Source organism: Oratosquilla oratoria, chromosome 1 (genome assembly GCF_046742065.1).
Source record: "Oratosquilla oratoria isolate Oo_2021 chromosome 1, ASM4674206v1, whole genome shotgun sequence".
Taxonomy (NCBI): Eukaryota; Metazoa; Arthropoda; class Malacostraca; order Stomatopoda; family Squillidae; genus Oratosquilla; species Oratosquilla oratoria.
In genome coordinates, this window is record NC_134777.1 from 62,835,218 (window position 1) to 62,852,717 (window position 17,500).

At 39.1% G+C, this 17,500-nt stretch overlaps 1 protein-coding gene across 1 annotated transcript in view; it reads left to right on the forward strand.

The window, feature by feature from the left end:
- Nucleotides 1–17,500, forward strand: part of LOC143033140 (transient receptor potential cation channel subfamily A member 1-like) — a 155,789-nt gene that overhangs the window by 80,577 nt on the left and 57,712 nt on the right. Inside the window, exon 3 of the mRNA XM_076198365.1 lies at nucleotides 12,325–12,404. The gene's annotated coding sequence lies outside the window, so the exon portion shown is untranslated. The remainder of the gene's footprint in view (nucleotides 1–12,324; nucleotides 12,405–17,500) is intronic.

Genomic DNA, 17,500 nt, shown 5'->3' on the forward strand with positions numbered 1-17,500 from the left:
TTGGGCTATATCATTTATATGGAAAACTACGATTTACATAGTTTAGACATTTGTGCGTGCGCGCGCGCGCGCGTGTGTGTGTGTGTGTGTGTGTGTGTGTGTGTGATTTCACCATGGTTTTTGGATCACATGTTGGACTCGTGATCGACAGCTATTTCCCTCCCAGAAGAGAGCTCAGAGCTCGCATATGACCGATTTATGGGTAATGCTTTGACTATACACGCACACACACACCCAACTCCCCGCCCACGAGATTTGGAGTAACAATCCACAGCGCAGAGATACTGGGAATTATTTCAGCCCTAGGCGGGATTCGAACCCGGGCATCCGAAGTGTCAGCCGGGAACTCTACCAACTGCGCCATTTGTATGTGTGTGTGTGTGTGTGTGTGTGTGTGTGTGTGTGTGTGTGTGTGTGTGTGTGTGTGTGTGTGTGTGCGTGTGTGTGTATGTGTGTATGTATGTGTGTGTGTATGTGTGTGTCTGTATGTGTGTCTCTATGCGTATGTGCTTGTGTGCGTATATGTGTGTGTGTGTGTTTGTGTGTATGTGCTTGTGTGCATAGGTGTGTGTGCGCGCGCGTGTGTGTGTGTGTGTGTGTGTGTGTGTGCGTGTGTGCGCGCGCGTGTGTGTGTGTGTGTGTATGCATGTCTGTGTGGGTATGTGCTAGTGTGCGTGTGTGCGTGTTTGTTTGTTTGTTTGTTCGTTTGTTTGTTCGTGCGTGTGTGTTTGTGTTTATTTTTTCGCATCCGACCTAGTTATGGACCAAGAAGTCTAACGTCGGCATACTCTTCCTTCTTCCATCGTGATCCTTTGTGTGTGTGTGTGTGTGTGTGTGTATTCACTTGGTCTTTGGATCACGTGTTGGACTCGTGATCGACAGCTATTTCCCTCCCGGAAGAGAGCTCAGAGCTCGTAGGTCCGATCTATGGGTAATGCTATGACCTTTCACACACACACACACACACACCCAACTCCCCGCCCACGAGAGTCAGAGTAACGACCCGAAGCGCAGCAGTACCGAAATAATTTCGGCCCTGGGCAGGATTCGAACCAGGAGCTGCGGGCCACTTTCGTGGCAGCTCAGCGTTCTACCAACTGTGTGTGTGTGTGTGTGAGGGGAAGCGGTAGCGAGGGGTAGGGGAAAGGGGAGGATGTGAAGTGGGAGATGGGTTGGGGATGGAGGGGTCAAATAACTGAGGCAACAAGGGTTCAGTCTCTGACGACTGAACTCCGGTCGGTGCCCGCCACTGTCGAGGGGCAGGGCGGCATGAGGTGGAGACAGACCACGCATGGGTCATTTCTTTTTCCTCTTTCATATGTCAGCGTTCAGTTCCTATTACATTCAACTGTTTATCTATTCGACTATTCATGTATATACTGCACTGTGAATCTTGCATTTGTTATCGATTGATTTTTTGTATCCGTTCATCTTATTCATTTATTTTGGAATTTTCTCTCGGAATCTTTTGCCGTTTTTGTTACGTTTTAAAGGCTTATAATTATGTGGGATGCCGTCAGGTGATTCTATTCAGTTCGGGGACTTCCAAGAACTGTGACTTCATTTTTGGCAATTTCATTTTTCTAAGCGGAACACCTCACGGGGTCAAAGGGTTCGTACCCAAACGTGATTTCGCCTCCCCCCCCCCTCTCTCTCTCTCTCTCTCTCTCTCTCTCTCTCTCTCTCTCTCTCTCTCTCTCTCTTTCTTTTTTTGCAATAACAGCGTCGTAGCCATTTTTGCATATTTTATGCATTGGTAATGGAATCATAGATTATCTTCCTATTTTGCCAATTTGTATATTTTTCTCCCTTAGTGTGCAGATATATATTTATTCATTTATCTTTTTTATTTTCTATTCATTTACTTACTTATTTCTCGTTGTCTTACCGAGACAGTCACGAGAAAGGATTCTAGGATACAAGAGCCAATCGATTTGTTTCAGAAAGAAGAATCCACCGGTCAGGGTTTGAGCCCGTGAATATAAGGAGGCCATAACCCCAGTGCGTTGCCCACCAGACCACCGTTACTCCCCATTAAACTACCAGGAAGGTCCGAAGTTTTTCATCCCTTCACCGCTTTCAAATCGAGTGGTCACTTTAGTGATTTTGCTCTGTCTTTCGCTAGATGATTTTATTCAGCTCAAAAAATATTGTCGTGGATTAGGCCTAGCGTATAAATATCAATTTAATCTAAAGGATATCTAATTGTTTTTAATTAAGGATTTGGTTCTAGCTAACGCAAGGCGATTCTGTTCATCTACTTTCATGGGTGATTATCGTATCCGTATAATTAGTTGAACCTAACAGTTTTCTTCAGTAAGTCCTCGTTTTACGGTACATATTCGTTCCTGAAAACCTTACCGCAAATTGAAATTACCGTATACCCAACCCATTATATCATGTAATAATAGGATATGGCAGACGTACCTTCCCCCTGCTCTTTCCTCTTCAAGATATCTAGCGAATACCGTATCTGTGATATTTTTCTTACCGTAAATAGAATCGAGGGTAGTAATTACCAAATACCGTAACTGTGAATTTACCTGATAAAGAATTACCGTATAAGGAGGACTCGCTTTCGTCTTCTCCTCCACCATCCACATTTTCTCACACGACGGTAAAGTGGTTCAGTGTTCATAGTGGTCGAGTCGTTTGTTCATTTATTCAACTTTTTCTTTTAAATTTATTTCCGTGGATGATTCATATGTGTATCGCCGATATTGCCGATACAGACGCAAGCCATATCTACTCCGCTGGTCACACGGTTTTACATCGTGAGGTACTCTTGGATCTTCTGCGTAATTGTGGGATTCCTAAGAGGATATTCTGTGGCTGTTAAGAAAGGAATCTTCTTTCCCTTGACAGTTTCGAACACCTGTATGGACTTGGTTTTGGTATAATGATATAATGGACTTAGTATAATGATACATGGGCTCAGAAATTTACCTTACGAGGAAAGGCTTAGCAACTTACATTCTCTGGAAGACGCCAAGTGCAGGGTGATCTAATAGAGGTGTTCAAGGGGATCAAAGGCTTTAACAAAGGTGACGCAAACGAGGTCATCAAATTAGGGCAGCAGGGCTGGACTCGCAGTAATGAATTTAAATTGAACAAATTTAGATTTAAAAGGGAAATAGGCAAGAACTGGCTTACTAATAGGGTGATCAATGACGACACAATCGGTTGTCTTAAGAAACGGTTAGACAACTTTATGGATTGGGATGACGTAATGAACATGGAAGTCCCTAGTGTAGGCCTTCTGGTCTCTTGCAGTCTTCTTCATTCTTATGTTCTTATGTACTGGAGAGACTTGCCCATCAGTGTCATTGCGGTCACTGACCTTGTCTTTGACGGTAATTTTGTATTTTTTGCGGAGTCTTTGGAGATCCTAGTTACATCCTTTGAGTCACTGCAAAGGAAGGCGAGATTACTGGAACGCCAAGTCTCTTGTATCAATTAGATCAAAGTCCAGTTGCTTAGTGATTTACTAGATGATATTGTTCAGGTCATTCATGCATATGGCAGGGAGATAGTCTTGACATTTGAACATATTTTGTAGTGTCATGGGTTATGTCTGGAAGTCATGGGTTATGTCTGGAAGTCCTTCAAAGGACTTCCACATATTGTTCTGGACTCGTGTTGTTGATATTCATGAAAGGGGACTAAGATCTGAAACCTGAAGTCGGTTGTGCTCTCAGTCTTGTGAGACTTCGGGACTGAGTGCTTACTTGAAGAGGCGTCTCAACGTCTTTGGTTACCTGGTGCCTTCAGAGAATCATGGGATATCGCTGGTATGATTTTACATGAAACAAGGTAATCTTTCATGAGATTCAGTCAATCCCTGTTATAAGCATAATTCGTGAACGTTAACTCCGGACATTCGACATGATTCCTTGATCTTGAATCTCACCCTCAGGGTTGTCGACCCAAAAGAATCCTTCTGGATTAGGGTGAAGGAATCGCCCACAGAACTCCTGGCCGGACCAAATCGACTTAATTCTTTACTTGTATGACCAACGTTTTTGGCAATCTTCATTTCCACAACATTAATTTTTAATAAGTGTGTTTATGTGTTTCCCCCTTATAAGGGAGGTAGCCAGTTAAGGCATGAAGCCACCCTCGCCCGTCCCTCTCCCATCTGTTATTTGTCTCCTTTTTAAAGAGCTAAAGTGAAAGGGAAGCGAATGGAATGAGATGGGTCCAAGCCTTGGCTGGCTACCTTCCTTATAAAGAGGAAGAAGTCTCTTGGTATATAGATAGATAGATAGATAGATGTATAGATAGATAGATAGATAGATAGATAGATATATAGATAGATATACAGACAGATAGATAGACATATAGACAGACAGATAGATAGATAGATAGATAGATAGATAGATATATAGCTAACTAGCTAGCTAGATAGATAGATAGACATATAGATAGATAGATAGATAGATAGATAGATATATAGATAGATATACAGACAGATAGATAGACATATAGACAGACAGATAGAAATATAGACAGACAGATAGATAGATAGATAGATAGATAGATATATAGCTAGCTAGCTAGCTAGATAGATAGATAGATAGATAGACATATAGATAGATAGATAGATAGATAGATCGCATTGGACTTGGGCACTCGCACAAAGGAATAACAAGTATTTTGCAAAAGTCCAAGCATACTCTATTATAGATTTATAGCTTGCATACTTGAAACACACTAGATTTTGGAGCAAAGCCATAAATATAGATAATGTATAGACCCATAGCTTGTATACTAGAAGCTCACTAGGTTTTAGAGCAAAGCCCCAAAATAGATAATATACAGAATAGAGAATAAGAAAAACGATCGTAAATAGAGGATATAAGTTAAACTTTTTATTCTTCACGGAAATTTTGTCTAATCAGTATCCTGTCAGTACGGAACCGTTCATATTACATTTAATTCAATTTAATAGACTCGTAAACACGACAGCGGTGCAAGATTGCCCATAAGGATGGAAACGCGCGTAAACTACAGTCCCTAACAACACTGATGGACACGTCGTAGACCGGACTAGATGGGAAGATAGAGCGCTCGTCTCTCCCACATCCGCTGTCGACGGCGTTTCAAGATCGACTGGGATTTTTGAGTGTAGGATGAATAGCCAGGAACGGTTCACCATCTCCCATCATCACCTGCAATATCTAATCGCTACACATTACATTATATCTTGTAAACACTTTTTGCATGTCTCAAAGACTCGTAGAAATCTTAACGTGTCCATAAACTAAGTCTGCGCTCAAGAAAGAGGCGGATTTTAAGTGACGGCATATCGTTTTGTCTTAATGGAAAAAATGAGATCGATGAGACGTCGCTTCTGAAATGTTCAACACAAATTCAACACTTGGTATACTTCAACTGTGATGGTAAGAAGCGAAAGACATTAGAATGTACACTTTATATTAACGGATGCAACAAGATGATAAAAAAGAAGGAAAAAAAAAATCCAACCACGACTGTGCATATGCATGTATTCCAACCCTTCTTCTTCCTAACCATCCACTCCTCACTTTGAATCCACCCTTTCCCATACTCCCATATCTAAATTCATTGTAGGGAGTGCTATACCCTTCCCAAGGGATCGGATTTCGCGCATTTTCTCGCCTCTCCCACGAACAACGTCCCTTCTCCACGCTAAACCCGATGGTCGAGAGAGGGTTGGGCTAGACCAGAGGCCTTCTGCGGCCTTTGATATACATATTATTATTTTTTTTTTAAAGACCTTGAATATTTTCTAAGTCTGAAATCATTATACACCTGAAACTTATAATATAATAAAAGTGATAAAATAATTGAAAATAATAATAATTTGTTCAGTGCGGCCTCTATATGGGACGATGAATTGTAAGGTGGCCTTCATGCACAAAAAGGTTCCCCACCCCTGCCCTAGACTATGAATAAGACTGAATGATTCTCATTGTAACCTATTCATGTCCTAGAATTCCCTCATAGCTGAATAAAAATCGTCTGACGGCAGCCAAAATAAAAGTCTTGCTGTAACTACAATAGAACCTAGAGTTAGTTCGACTAAAATTGTTTGGTGTCAGCAGGAATAAAATTCTTAATCTGCTGAACAATTTATGTTTTTCTTTTTTCAACGTTGATTCATCATGGTAGGAATAACCTTTCATACTTCCTAATGACAAGAGAAGCAGGAACTCTTCTTTCTAACCGCAACTAGTAAACTAATCCCTCTAAACATTCCACATTGGCACGTGCCTCCTTTTTTAATATACAGCTGTACTGCATACGCATTCTTCCAATCAACAGGGATGCTTCTTTCCTTGAAACACACACTGAACAGCCTTACCAACCTCTTCACTATTACTATTTCACTTTATCAGACATTTCACAAGACACTCGTCTAATCTTGGTCTCTTACCAACTTAAATTCTTTTTTCAGTGTTATTTGTATCTACTATCATGTGATTGCTCTATCATTCTCCTCATCTACCGTAGTAATTTCCCTAGCATATTCTACAGTCACATTCACTTTCGTTGCTATTCTAAACTCCAACTCGAAATATTAAGCCCATTTTCTCTCTGCTCTCTCCATTAACAACTGGCTATACAACTCTTTCACCTTTTCCTCTCTACCAGACTCCTTTTACTCACTTTTAACTTTTTTTTCATTCATAATATATATATATATATATATATATATATATATATATATATATATATATATATATATAAATATAAATGTATATCAGGCAGACATCAACTTCACCTCACAACAGCTTTCTTCTTGGCCTCCCTCACTATGTGCTTTGCTTCCACCCTCTGCACTCTATATCTTACATACGTATCCTTGATTCTTTCCCAACCATCCTTCCTATGCGCACCTTTTCGTTCCACAATTCGCTGTCTTTTCTTCTTTCACTCATTCGCTTCATCACACACACACACACACAATTTTCACACACTTCACAGCTTCTTCCTTCAAGACATCCATCCTTTCTCCGCTCTCTCTCCAACCCTCTCTTTTGCCACATTCCACGCATTCCTCAGTCCCGGCTGATGCTCAGTCTTTCGCCTTATCACGTAACTCGTTTTCAGAAGCTCTATGTCTCCATCCCTTTTCATGTTTCTCTACTTTTTTTTTTTTTCATTCTTAATCTTTCTTTCACTGATGATAACCAGACATCCCCTGACTTTTTCCTCTTAATATATTTACACTTAGTACTCTCCAACACTCAAATACCACTGCATCAGTGGTCTATCAGCTACGTCCCCAACGGTCACTGTGGCCCAGAACAGATTTTCATCTTTTACTTTCCATTATCTTTCCTTTCAGGAATTCCCAGTCACCACATCCAGTGGCCCATATCCTACTTAAACATTCAAGTCTTCCAAGATCTTTACGTTTAAATTCATTCCTAATCCCTTCATACGCTAATCCAAATAATTAATTATTAATCTCTCCACTCTATTCCTTTCTTTCATTACCATAACCATTCGCACTCTTAAACACCCATACCTCATAACCTATCTTCATTGTTACCTAATTAATCTTTCATGATACTTCAACCACATAGATTCCTCATTCTCTTCTTCTCTTCATTCCACTTAACCGACCACTCTCTTAAACCCAATTGCACTTTCTCCTTTCAACCTAGTTTCACTCTACTCATATACACTCATGTTTCTTCTCACAAACACAATACCAATCATTTTCATTTTTTTTATTATCGTTAGCTCCACACCCACGCGAATTCAGATACTCAACTCCAGGGTTGGAGTCGCTCTCTTAAAACAAACCCTCTCTTGTCCTCTGCTTAAGAAGAAGAAGAAGAAGGAGAAGAAGAAAACGTAGAGTGATATTACCTGCATGAATTATATGCAGTCTATACTTTAGGGACTTTAGTGGCAATCCAACGAACCAGAATTCCGTAATCTTGTTATGCTTTAGGACTACTATCCATTCAGTGGAATGCTAAACATCTTATTAGAGTTGACTCTCCTTCCTTTCTGCTGTCCTTCTAGAATATCTCCTTTATCTTCCTAGGACTCTGTGTCTTCTTCTTCCCCTGACTTTGCGACGGGATACAAGAGTACTACCACTGTATTTCCCTGGCATTTCGTATAAGAAAGAGCGAAGGGACTTCTTTATTTGGTCCACCTTTTTGTATCCGGTCCAGCCATGGGGCAAAAGGTCTTCTACGTGACCGCTCCGGTAATCTTTTACTTTGGATTGCCAGGAGCGCGGTAAATCCAGACGACAGCTGCCTGAGCACCATATCATTGAGTGGCATTTTCTTACTGAGACTGTCGAGGTTTTATCTCTAAGGCAGGGAAGGAGGACAGGAAGGGAGAGGGAGGGAGGGAGGGAGGGGGGAAGGAGGGAGGAGGGGGGAGGGAGGGAGGGAGGGAGGGAGGGAGGGAGGGAGGGAGGGAGGGAGGGAGGGAGGGAGGGAAAGGAAAGACTAAGGGAGGGAAGGAAGGACAGAGGAGGGGAAGGGGGGACAGAAAGAAGAGGAGAGTGAGGGAAAGAAAAACTGAGGGAGAGAGAGAAGGAAGAACACAGGATCAAGAAGGGAACGAGGGAAGGAGGGAGGGAGGGAGGGAGGGAGGGAATGTTAACATTTTTTCAGCAATAACCAGCGCTTCTATCCTATAGAATAGTGTCGTAGTAGTTGGGGTGGTGAAGGAGAAATACTTAGAGGGCCCCAGAAAAGATGGCCCGAAGTTAAAAAGTGGTCAGCATTCTTTTTTTGAGTTGAGATTAATTTCCAACCATAAAAGAATGCCGCATGACTCTGGTCCTTAGGGATGTAACTAAAGTCTCTAAGGCAGTGAAGGCGGAAAACTTCGCACAACTCTATGCGGGATTGGGGATTTCCCATAATTCCAAGGTTTTCCTTGTGCAGAGGGGAGGGAGGGAGAGAGGGCGAGATAGAAGGATAAAAGGACAGAATATATATATATATATATATATATATATATATATATATATATATATATATATATATATATATATATATATATGCATATATATACATATATATATATATATATATATATTGTATAATATATATATATGCATATATATATATATATTGTATAATATATATATATGCATATATATATATATTGTATAATATATATATGCATATATATATATATATATATATATATATATATATATATATATATATATATATATATATATACACATACATATATGGGTACGAAGGGCCACATGGGAGGAAGTAGATAGTCTGATTAAAACTGTCACTACGGCCACATCTCACACCAAACCCCGTCCCGATTACACCAGGAGGCGCCTAGCTATGGCCAAAGTTGTCGCCTTTGACTGGTGATCATGGATGGCCGGGTCAAATGGCAGTCACTGGTGACCATTCGTGTCGAGCCAGAGCTTTTGCACATGTGACGCTTTGGGGCGTAGTGTGGACTGGTCCCCTTTATCATCTCCAGATGTCTGCTCTGATCTCTTCTTGTCAACTTGCGGTTCTCCTCTCACGCTCTCTCCACCATTTCCTATCCATAAATGCTTCGTTTCCTTTTGTTTCCATTTGGTCTATGTACATCTTCTATCGTTTCATCAGCTCCATGTATCTGTCCTTTCAGTGGTCTGTCCACTGAACGTTTTGAACGTATTAAGTCTTCTTTGTATTTCTGTAACCAAGACGCCTTATAAGCGAGTTTTCTTCTCTTAATTGCGTACTCTATGGCTTAAAACAGTCTTGATAAAAAAAAATGCAAAGTGTCATAGTGCATATATTTGTAACTATACAAGGAAGAAATACCGGGTGCTCTGATATGTTAGTTTTGGAGCCGCATACAATAGTTGGATAGACTGGTGCCATGACCTGGGTCGCCCGCTGCGCATGCGCGAACTAGATGTTCTAGAATGATTTTAATCCAGACAAGACAACCTAGATTGTAAATCAGAAGATTACAGGCGTTACTAGGCATTTGATACATTAGCTAGTTTTGTTTCCCACGCCATCCTGAAGAGATCTTGGTCCGGGACTTTGAAAAAAAAAAAAAAAAAAAAAAGCACAAGACCCTACTAGACATTTGAAACCTGAGCTAATTTGCTTCCTCACACTTTCTTAAAGAATCCAGTGAATGAAACTTAAAAAAAAAAAAAAAAAAGGATTCCTTTCAGTATTGTGTGTTCATTCATGCACGTGCAGCGAATAGAGGGTACTTATGTTTGAACCAGAGCTTGAAAGCCTAAGTGTACTTTTTACCTAAGTGCTTACGGAAACACTTCGCTGTGAAGTGTGTTGTTCCTGAGTACGTAAGGGTCTAGTCGGTGAAGTTCCTCTAAACTGGTAGGTGGAAGTCTCCTCTTGGCTGAATAAAATCGCCTGACGGCAGCCTGCGTCTTTTAAAGTTACGGATACTATTGAAAATGGTAATCAAGATAGCTTTAGTCTTCTCATTACGCACAGGATCTCTCTCTCTCTCTCTCTCTCTCTCTCTCTCTCTCTCTCTCTCTCTCTCTCTCTCTCTCTCTCTCAACTGAATAAAATCGCCTGGCGGCAGGAGTGGAAGGGAGGGGGTAGCCACTGCACTTCCATTCTAGGTGGTCCTTTTCCTCTCATTTTGACGGCCGCCAGGCGATTTAATTAATTTCCGTGGTTCCCTCCTCGGTAGCAAAGGATTTGCTACCTTTCCTACAACATTCATTACCGTGGCACCCCTCTTAAGGGAAAACAGAAGTCGTCACCACTGGCTTAACCAGAACCGAATATATTAATTGTGCCACAGGGTTGAAGGGGGTTAGTCTGCTGTCGTGGAGTTAAGCTTCTTGATGTTCTCTTTGTAACATTACACTGCGGAGCCGGACCCCACTCCGGGTTTTATGGACCTTGAGAAAGCGCTTGAGTATGTTTCAATTGAATTTGTGTTTTGACTGTCGGGAGGGGATGATTTTCTTTCAACTGAAAAGAGTATCCGGGCGGTGGCTATTATATATGCAGAAACTTTACAACGCCACGAAATGTATACTGAATCATTATATGGTGTAAATTAAAGAAAATTGCCCAAAGTACTTTCGTGTGTTACATCCTCAGACGGATGTATACACATGTATATACACATACGGATATACGTATGCATACATACGTGTACATATACATATATACATATAATGTACACATACATATACATACACATAATGTACTCATACATATACATACACATCTACATATACTGTTGAGGCATTCTGACAGGTTGGCGTAAGTGGGAGTAGGAAACACAGGAGTCTTAGTCTGAGTTTATTCCTGACTAGTTTCGCAGGTATGGATTTAAAAAAGCATACCTGCGAAATTAGTCAGGAATAAACTCAGACTAAGACTCCTGTGTTTCCTACTCCCACTTACATATACATATACATATACATATACATATACATACTGTATACATATATATATATATATATATATATATACATATGAATATACATATACATATACATATACATATACATGTACATATATATGTGCATATATATGTATATGTATATGTTGAAAAAGAAAACCAAAGAAATAATTAACAAAAGTAAAGATAAGAATGAAAATGATAATGAATGTAATGATGAAACCAGATACAATACAGTACCAAACTCTGATATCAATTCACACCTAGACACTTTTCTCCTAAAAGCGGGCATTGAAATAGCCAGGACATCAGGTAACAAAGTAGGACATTTGGTAACACGTGGCTACAATAATCCCACTAACGAAAACAGCGTTGTTTATAAAATCCCGTGTAAAAACTGTCCCTCCTCATATTTTGGTGAATCTGGTCGCGGACTTAATAAAAGGATAAATAAACATAAAAATGACGTAAAAGCCCATAGATCATCTAATTCCATAGTAATGTATGTGGATAAGCATGGCCACCTTCCAGACTGGAACAACACAACCATATTAGATAAAGGATCATCCAAGAAACTAAGGAAGACGATTGAGGCAGCATACATTAACACTAATAAGAGAAGGCTTTATATGTCTAGTAAAAGCCACAGGCTTATTAATAATAAAAGAATGCGCAAATAAAATAACAAGCTCTCCGAAGCGTCCCATGAGATGACCCATCCATGTATAAAATCTCCTGTTATGTTTGAGTTGTTAGCTCTGTGATCAAGACCCTACGGATCGAAACGTTAAAGTGTGAAATTCTCCCATTACTCCTCGTCTGCTTCCTCCACCTTCAGTCTTATATATATATATATATATATTATATATATATATACATGTATTACATATTTCTTTGCAGTGGCTTTTACTAAGTGTATTTTTTCAATTTCAGAGAACCAGAAAATTGACCAGGAATCGAAAGAGTTGATCAAAATGGCGTGCAAAATGGCGCCCAACATGGCGCCGAATAAGGTAAGACTAGTCTCTCCTAATTTTAATTTCTAATATATTTTTTGATAATGGTGGATTCTACGGATTTGATCATGGCTAATGCTAGACAGTCTTGTTCAGTATAGTGATCGTCACCATAGCAAACTGGGTATGTTATCCTTATCTATGGTTCAATGAGAACCCTATGGACCAGTCATGCAGCACCCTTCCCTTATGACTGGAGAATAATTTATCTAAAAAAAAAAAAAAAAAAAAAAAAAAAAAAATAATAATAATAATAATAATAATAATAAATACATGAATAAATAAAGAATGAATACACGAATACATAATAATAAATACACGAATAAATAAAGAATGAATACATGAATAAATAAGAAATAAATACACAAATAAATACACAAATAAAACAAAATAAAATAAAACAAATAATGAACAAATAGAAAATATATATAAATTGCTGATTGTTTTCAATTTTTACTATCTCCACATGCTATAGCCCCCTTTCAGTCCCTCCCTGACTCAGCTCATCGGTGCAATATTGTCCACAAGAATAGAAGCGCTGGTTATTGGGGGTCAAAATATGAATCTTAACCTATACTATTTATTCTGCCACACACAAATCTCTTCATAAGTTTTGAGTAAGCATGTCCCATCAAACAGGACATGATGAAGGAAGATGAAGAATTTGAGTGTGAAAATCGATTTGTGTGTCTGTTTTGTCCACCGCCAGACAACTGCATTCAGATGAAAGCTAAATGACAAATAGCAATAAAGTTCTTAACATGTAAAAAAAACCCGTGTAGAAAATACAAAATGAGATACAAGAAAGCAATTTCTTTTATAATCATGTTTTAAGGCTAGACACACTCGGAGTGAGCAGACCTCCGACAGATCAGTTCATAAAAAGGATCTAAATCGCAATTCGTATCAACACATTAATTTAACTGTGTTACTTGGATCACACACCATCAATGCAAACAATATTCAAAACCCGTTCATAACTTTGTGCGCAAATTTACTAACAGACATACAAACAAACACGACTGAAAACATGACATTCTTGTTGGGAAAAAAAAGGGACAATGTGACCCACAAAGTGAATAATGTAATAAGACGACCTTTATCATATTCTATTCTTGCTGCCTCAGGCGGTTTTATTCACACCAGTGGCATATCCTTCAGTAACAAGGGGGGTCAACCCCCTTCCGTGCTGGATGGAACTTGTTTCCTTATGATATGGCGGTCGCCCGACCGACGTATTAGCGGAGACGAATGTTCACTTGGAGAAACAGAGTTCATAGCGTCGTATTTGTTTACTCACACACACACACACACACACACACACACACACACACACACACACACACACACACACACACACACACACACACACACACACACACACACACACACACACACACACACACACACACACACACACACACACACACACACATTATAAATTTTAGACTAAGCATATCACTCTAATAATTACTATATTACTCATAAAAGTGCCCAATTGTATTATTGTCAGTGTATCACTGCTATCTCAATAAACCTATTATTATTATTATTATTATTATTATTATTATTATTATTACACACACACACACACACACACACACACACACACACACACACACACACACACACACACACACACACACACACACACACACACACACACACAACTCGTGGCGCAGTGGTAGGGTTCCCGGCTATCACTTCGGCGGTCCGGGTTCGAATCCCGCCCAGGACTGAAATAATTTCAGTATCGCTGCGCTGCGAGTCGTTCCTGCAACTCTGGTGAACGGGGAGTTGGACGTCTGTGTGTGTGTAAGGTTACAGCATTACCCATAGATCGGTCATATATGAGCTCTGAGCTCTCTTCCGGGAGGGAAATAGCTGTCGATCACGAGTCCAACACGTGATCCAAGACCATGGTGAATCTCTCTCTCTCACACACACACACACACACACACACACACACACACACACACACACACACACACACACACACACACACACACACACACACACACACACACACACACACACACACACACACACACACACACAGTCAAGTAACCAAACGACCAAGCATTGAAACACATGTATGAAGTAAAACATACACACAGGGGCACACAGTTGCACACACAAGTCTCCCGTACTCCAGTGAGAAAGTAACTCTATAGACACTTTGTCTGCTCGATCCCAACAACGTCGGATGTTGGTAAATGGTCTGACTCGCTGCCAACCCGGAGTTTGCATGTTGACCAAACAGTATTAGGATGGCCAAACCCAGCAACCAATCGCACTTTCTTATCGTAGATGTGCTACATATGTTAATAAAATCGGCAGGCGGCAGATGGAATTAAAGGAAAAATGCAAACCAGTTCGGAAGGACATACGGTGGTATTCTTAAAAGAAAAGAAAAAAAATCTTTCCATATATAAATCTTATATGAATCCTTGGAAGGGAAAGATTTATTTAAGGATTTTTTTAAGAATACCACCGTAAGAATCTTTCCTTATCTAAATATTTCCCTTCCATGGGTTTACATAAGATTTATATAAGGAAAGAATTTTTTAAGAATACCACCGACAGGCTTTCCTTTATTAACATCACCCGGCAAGGAAGAAGCTGATCTGTTCCTTTCAGCTTTGTTAGTAATAGACCTCACGTCGTTGCAACATATTCGTCGTAACTGCACCTAATTGGCTGTTGCACCGACCGCTGGAATTCGACGGCCAATCAAACGCAGTTATTGTTACCTGTCTATGGATAATAATCAGAGCGAATATAATTATGTTTGTTATAGCCAGTCTGCCCTTATTAGCAGCGATCTGTCCTTATTTGCTGACGCTACTTACTTATATACCAAGGTTCTAGACGGTACCTTCTTCAGGCATAAGAGCTTCATTTAGTGGGCATACATCGTGCGACCTCAGTGAAGTGTTTAGATTAGAGCACTTAAGGGGAGTGACTGAGTATAAAGGAGTTACTTGATGCCACCCGACCTTACTATCCAACCAGGACTGAGTTGAGGAGAACTTTCAAGAGAAATGTGACGTCAGGGTGGTGGATAGGGTTCCGATGATAGATTCATGACTTAATGTTGCCTTACACTTCACTACAGCAAGGTTTACACGCTACGATAAATTGTAGCGATTTATTGTAATGACAAGGTTGTTATCGCTGCGATCTCCTGTTTACACGTAGTGACAAATTGTAACAACCCTTTCATTACAATAAATCGCTACAATTTATCGTAGCGTGTAAACCTTGCTTTATGCATCGAATACGTAAGTATATGGAACCGTATATGAGTCGACATCAATGTACAGCATATGCACCCCACCCACGCATGAAACGAAATGCCTCGCTTGCGGGAGGCTGGTGGCATGTTGGTCTCACATTCGCTTAGTTTTGGTTTCGAATCCCGCACTTCTCTATATTTTCCAGCAGTGACTGTTACCTGCTCCAACATAGCGCATAGTGAAAAAATAACGGCTTCGGCCGCAGTTACGCGCCTTCTGGCTTAGGCTCCCCCCCCCCCAGATAAAATATAGTATTCACTCCCCTAACTCTTCTGCGTGTTCATAAATGTTCGAACTAATGACCTTCATTTTCTAGACACAGCCGATAACGTGGACTAATAAATTCAGCAACGTTACAATAAATGAATAAATGAATAGAATAAATAGATAAATAGATAAATAAATTTTTGGGAGACCCTGTCGTTCTGGCGAAAATTTCACCACAATGTGAGGTTATCTAAAGAATTGCTCTTGGGATCTATCTATCTATCTATCTATCTATCTATCTATCTGGGACGGACTATGAGAAGGCTTGGCCCCAGGGACAGAGGCCAACAGAGGAACCCCCAATCCATCATTGCGTAAGATGAAGGAATCAGGAAGAGAGCGAGAGCGGAATCAGGATGAGAGCGAGAGCGGGTACCGTTATCTTTGCACGCTGAACAAATCTCCCGTATACTACTCTCTTGTTTATTTGGTTTCACTGTTGTCGTTGTTATTGTTTTTATTGTTATTATTACTATTTTCATCACCATCGTCTTCTTCATCATTATCGTTATCGTCGTCGTCGTCGTCGTCGTCGTCATCATCATCATCATCATCATCATCATCATCATCATCATCATCATCATCATCATCATCATCATCATCATCATCATCATCATCATCATCATCATCATCATCATCATCATCATCATCATCATCATCATCATCATCATCATCATCATCATCATCATCATCATCATCATCATCATTGATAATTATTATTATTATTTATTATTATTATTATTATTATCATTATCATTATTATTATTATTATTATTATTATTATTATTATTATTATTGTTATTATTTTTCTTCTTCTTCTTCTTCTTCTTCTTATCATTATTAGTATTATTATCATTATTATTATCATCATTATTATTATTATTCTTATTATTGTTATTGTTATTGTTATTATCATTATCATTATTATCATTATTATTATTATTATTATTATCATTATTATTATTATTATTATTATTATTATTATTATTATTATTATTATTATTATTATTATTATTATTATTATTATCATTATTAATATTATCATTATTATTATTATCGTTATTATCATTATTGTTATTATTATTATTATTATTATTATTATTATTGTTATCATTATTATTATTATTATTATTATTATTATTGTTATTATTATTATTGTTGTTGTTATTATTATTATTATTATTATTATTATTATTATTATTATTATTATTATTATCACTATTGTAATTGTTACTGTTGTTACTATTATCATCAATAATAATAATACCCACTCCCAGCTATTTAGTGTCTTATACGTCAATGTGATAACTTTGATTTCTCGTTGGAGGCCCGAGTTTGATTCGCAAAGGTCACTAGTGATTGTCACTTGCCATGATTGTCGAAGCACACAGAATAAAAGTGACAACTTTGGTTGTAGCTAAGCTCCCCTTGGTGTAAGCTCCTCACACGTTAATGTTGATTCCTTAACGTGTTGTCATATCTGTTCTGTTATGGTTGACGACACGCGTTTTGATTTACCGAGTCGCC